Here is a 6,000-nt window from a genome sequence, read left to right on the forward strand (position 1 = left end):
ATTGTAATTGTGTATTATCATAAAACGATGACAATAAAGAGCAACGCACTGATCAGTATTGTTGGGTATATGTTCACGATTATATGAACTCAAAGGTTTCAATGCATACTAGCATCTTATCAACGTTTCATGGATCTACACTAAACTGTTCCAGGAATGTCAAGGACCCAAGGACTACTAAGAACTCCTACACATATGTTATGCCTTTATAATTCGTTTTTCTGGCCTTTGACACCTAGCACACCGTATGGTCTGGCGCCGATGATGGTTTTCGTTTTGTGCTGATGTAATGTCCCTACTACGAACGTTCACCAACACGCATAAATGTGCGAAAGCATGCATTAGGTGTGATCGCATCACAAATTAAAACACGAATGCGAATAGATCGATAGATACATTAGCTGAGAAATAAATGTTTGCATTTCATCCCGCATTTAAGCTGCAGCAAATATAGTAACCTGACTTTTCCATTCTTTCTCAGATAGTTAACAGGCAGTAATCCATACTGTATCAAAGGCCTTGTCTGGTTAAGATTCCACTCAATTTTTCTATCAAAAGAAACCTTCTACAAAAAACAATAAAACTTGATGTGAATGCTAATGCAAACTGTGCTGTAAAGACATTATTCAAGGAATCTCAGAATGGTAAATACACGTAATCTTACAACTAGTTATAAGAAATATTGCAGATTTCTTCCAATAAATTTACTTCAAGATGGTTCCTGTTCGGAATGAGACATCATAGTACGGTGTAAAAATATCTTCAAGATTAAACACGTAGAAGGTTGTTGCCGATATAAACATGTTCTCACTGCTTATTTGTTAATAATAAAAACGGTGTTTAACAAATACAGAGCATCACAGATTAACTTGTATTCAGATGAAATTATGTTGCAAAGTCTACTGAAATCATGTTCAAAGTGAAATATTCTGGAGATTGTATTAAAACATATTTCATCATTTCCCTGATCATTCTATGTATGGAAATTGGAAAGGTTTTCTCTTTCTAATTCACTGGTGAAATCGTATCATACGGTAGATCACGCAAAAGTGACCCAAATCGCATCTGAAGACGTAACCATAATTGGTTATCAGAAAATCTTCTCATTTCATTCATATATTTGAACAGGATACAATAGTACTGGTAAAGAGGTCTGTCATATTGTGCTGATTAGAAACGCATTTCTGGTAGAATGTGGTCTTCTAAATTTATTAAACGCTTTTGTTATCGAGTTGTGAATTTCAGTGACAAAAATGAATTAGTTCTATTCAGAGTGCCGACTATTCACGTCTTTGAGCATATTTTCCTAATCATATTTTTTCAATATGGACCTTAACACATGTCTGGGTGGCAGCTTCTAATGAGAACATAGAGCCAGTTTAACAAATCACTGTGTGTGTGTCATGATAAATTAGTGGAAATACACAAAACAGAAAACACACTGAGTGCTGATCTTCCTTTAATATGATACAACGAATTGGTCGCATGAAACTAGAATCATCTGAAATTGGCATGCATTATTCTATTTGATTGGGGTTTCGTTTATTACATGAAGCTGGCAAAACGTATAATATGTGACTAGAATATTGATTAATGAGCCCTTGAGTAAACGTTAAATCTCTACTGGGCCCAAACCTGTGATACCGTGATGAGTGTCTGGTCACTCGTCTTTTATTATTTTTAAATATTCGCCCAGAATCCTTATTGCATGGCATGAACAAGCCAAGCGTACTGCGCATTGATAGCAGGCAACACTATCTGCTCATAGAAAAGCATTTATGTGCACAGGGAAAGCATTCTGTTCTCATATCTATTGTGATAATTTCCATTCATTATTCAACAATCACAGTATTGAAAAGTGATAATATCCCACTTAATGTTCCTATAAGTTTGTATTGTCTCTCCGTCTTACATGCATGTAGAAACAATAAAGAAACGAATGTACATGTGTTAGAAGCGTAATTTAAACAAACTGATATCTAGACACATTTAAGCAGTAGTTTTAAGGTACGTCATGAAATATAAATGATCTTTGCTTTATTTAATATGTATGCATGACGTTTGTTCAGTTTTATGCTGGGTTCATTGTCTCATCTGAGATTTTCCTTTTATAATACAGGCATTGAAATCATACTGAATTCAGTTCATGCATTAGTTGCATCCAACAGACTTAAAAGAGTGATATTGTTAACCATTCGAAAATACCAAATTGAACACCCTCGGCTCTTACTGTAACAGTCAAACGTAACCCTTCATATGTGTCATCTATTTTTATACAAAGCGCACAAATCGGTTGACTACATATTATGCCCAGTTATATTCAGCTTGAAAAGATCAAAGTTTTTTGAAGATAGAGATGGATGTGGATCCATTGCCTTTGATGATAAATCAGAAAAGAATAGGATTTATCTTCTCATTAAAACTACATTGCAGATGTAAGATGATATATATTTTATTAGTGAAATGCCCCAACTGAACTATTAAAGCATATATAAACCCATCCTGCCCCAGTCACCTGTATATCAAGGTCTAACTGCTTAACATGAAAGGTAGCTGTTCCCATTTACATGAACAATATCAGTATATGTAAGTATCACTATGTATGGTCAGTATGTTACCGGAGGAAGAAATTTACCAAATCCTTGCATTAATAACTTGGCTTTTGGCTTCACATCACAACCTGAAGCCATTCCTCTTTTGAACTGGATTCTTACATTCTATAAAAATCCGTACAAAGAGGGATATATTGTGGGGTCCATCAAATGTACCACCATATCCCCGTATCAAGGATTAGCAATAAGCCTTCTAAGAGGCGAGTAAAGGGATTGGGTGGTCAGGCTCGCTACATGTCATCGTATCAAAAATTGCGTAGATCGATGATCATGCTGTTGATCACTGGATTGTCTGGTCCAGGCTCGATTATTTACAGACCGCCGCCATACAGCTGGAATACTGCCGAGTGCGGCGTGAAACTAAACTCACCCGCTATACATTGACAAAAGGTTACTGTAGTTTTGTAGTAAATTAAGTGACAAGTGAAGCAATAATACCAAGTGAATTATCAAACTACAAAGACTGTTCGATTTATTTTTTGCAATCTCAGTAAAGAACAAAAACATTTCTGTCAGTACATTTCATTTTTCATCTTTAAACACCATGATCAGCTTAAACAAACATTATATTGTACCTTTAGCTACACATCAGTGACAATTTGTCCTTACAGCTGGAATATTGGCGTAAGACAACACACCAAACCAAATAATCAGTAGTGAAGGTGAATGCCATCTGAGGTTACTACGACAACAATATGTAAAATCAATCGATAAAATCCATGTGAACGCAGTTACCCCTTTAGGCACCAGTTGTGCTCTCCTTCTTGCTGATCTGTTTCTTTATGAACATAAATCGGAATTTCTGCTAGTTGTGTTAAGACAAAACAATGCGATTTGGCGGATGGGCTTAACTTAAGTTTCAGATATATCGATGATCTGATATCGTTTAACCATCAAATCCTTTTCACTGATTTCCCCACCTTAACCTGAAATAGTAAACGGATGACATTTGCCTGTGTTGATTTTCATCACAGTTTTGCCAAATGAACAAATGATTTGCTTTGAATTTGTTTGTGAAAAGATTGATATTGCTTCAAAAGCACACGAATATGATAACAAACGGAATCGTGCAATCCTCTCTGGTTTTCGCAAATATGTGTTATGACTATGATAAGGGAAGACTCGATTATTTACAGACCACGTCGTATAACTGTAATGCGCGGCGTCAAACAAACACATGCTCATGATATAGTCAGAATTGTACAATCGACTCTGCCTTTAGCAGAGATTTCTTAAAAAGGCTGAAAGAGGGTTGTCGTTTCTGTTTATGACTATGAAAAGGGAGAGTGAAAATTAATGCCTCTCCTTGCTATCTATCAAGTGGCATCGACATTGTATTTCACACACTGGTTTGAATATTTTTTCGTACCAAATGGTACAGGCATAATTTTTATGACATTACGTGGGTTTCTGTAAGTTCTGCAGTGCACCACCGTCGTATAGCATCAATATATACTATCCTGTCTTCCATTTCATGTTATTGATGATTCCTCACATTGTCATGTGTATGTCATGCATTGCTAATTCTCTGTGGGCCTCCATGTACGCACCACACATTAACCAAAGCTACTATGTTCCCCAAATCAAATCCCTTTGGCTATTACGGACAAGTCAAATGTGTTTCCCCTTGCAAGGCTGCCCCGTGCTGGATATACCAATAACGTTAGAGTAACATGGTTATCAATGGACAATTGAATAACATTTGCATAATGAATCAATATATTAGCTGACGGGGGAAAGGACAAGTGTGGTTTGGACCCTTTACATGCCCTCCTATTGGGAATGGGGACTCTTAACCGCGGAACATGCTTTACCCATGGGATAGGCTATGGTTAACTGGACCAATCAACTAATAACCGTTCTACGTTGTTAGTTATTGCTCTGACGTTCCCGGTTACACTGTTCTACACGATGGTCACGAAGGTTCCAAAGACTAACGTCATGTTTCACAGCTGTTACTGTATTGCAATTTCGAAATATATCAAGTAAAGCTGGACCATTACTTTAACTTGTTTTGCCATACTCTATTCTAATAGTGTGATAAGCCTAATAGTTACTATTAAGTTTGTATTAACGTTACTCAAAATACAGAGTTCATCTCTCTCATACTTTCAAAAAAGATAATTTTGTTTCAATTATCATTTGATGGATATACCGAATTATCTCGTATTTCATAACAGCCCACGAGTCGATTATTCTAAAGACCTGTGAAAGACCTTGGTGCTTCCAATGCAAAGCACAAGAGCAATACATCCATCCGTTCTTATGTACCGGAACTCAAGCTCCAGGAACATGACATTAATAGCCATATTTAGCATCAACGCTTCCGTCGGATAAATCTATCAGGGCCCTGTTTATTCTTATTTGACAAGTTAATAACATCTATTAGACTTTGGATTCTTATGAATCTCTAACCGTTCCTAAACGCTTCTGAGATTAATGTCAGGAATCAGAACTATGGAAGTTTTTTGTTTCTATATGTGTACCTAATAAACTTAAACATTAAAATTAAAGTAAGATGTTGGGTTATTTTACATGTTTGTTTAATATATTTTTAGGCTTTTGTGTCATTTTGAACACCTCTGTCACCGTTATTAGAGCTATATGACGACCGGTAGTTATCGGCATCTGGACCAGACAGAAGTTACAAGCCGTCGGTGACACACGATCTTCCAAGTCAGCCAATCTTTATATTTTGTCGGTCTAAATCTGACTCACATTTGCAAATACAGCCAAAAATATTTTGAAGATCCTGCAACTAATAGGGATTACAACTACCAGATCATTATAGATACTGTCGAAGTATATGCCCAAAATGGGTCAAAAGAAAAGGTGAACTTGTTGAATGTCTTTGAGACTGGGCTTAGTCAGAGTGTGTTGTTGTCATTGGTAAAATGCACCACTCCTGTGGTTAATTGGTCACTTCACGTGGCAGATATGAATATAGTTACATTCTTATCTTTCCATAGACCTATGCATAATGATTGAGGGTCACTGGCCACAAGGTTGGATGACACGAAGGGTGACTTCAACATTCTAACAGTCAACTTCATGTTGAGGAATATTGATGAAAATCTAGCGATTTGTGTCTACATTTCACATGCTTTGAACGCGGGGCAATCAAGGAGGCTCTATCCAAAGATAGTCATACAACTCCTGCTTAAAAGCTTTCTGATCATGCTTGTTGTACGAGGCGACTAACGGGATCGGGTGGTCAGGCTCGCTGACTTGGTTAACATATGTCATCGGTTCCCAATTGCGCAGAACGATGCCATATAGCTGGAATATTGTTGAGTGCGGCGTAAAACTAAACTCACTTACTCACTTACTTTCTGATCAGGGTTAAAATTACAACATGCAATGCAACTGTACATCTTTTAAAGAGTAT

Source organism: Haliotis rubra, unplaced genomic scaffold (assembly GCF_003918875.1).
Source record: "Haliotis rubra isolate DU_JTF1 unplaced genomic scaffold, ASM391887v1 Scf129, whole genome shotgun sequence".
Lineage (NCBI taxonomy): Eukaryota > Metazoa > Mollusca > Gastropoda > Lepetellida > Haliotidae > Haliotis > Haliotis rubra.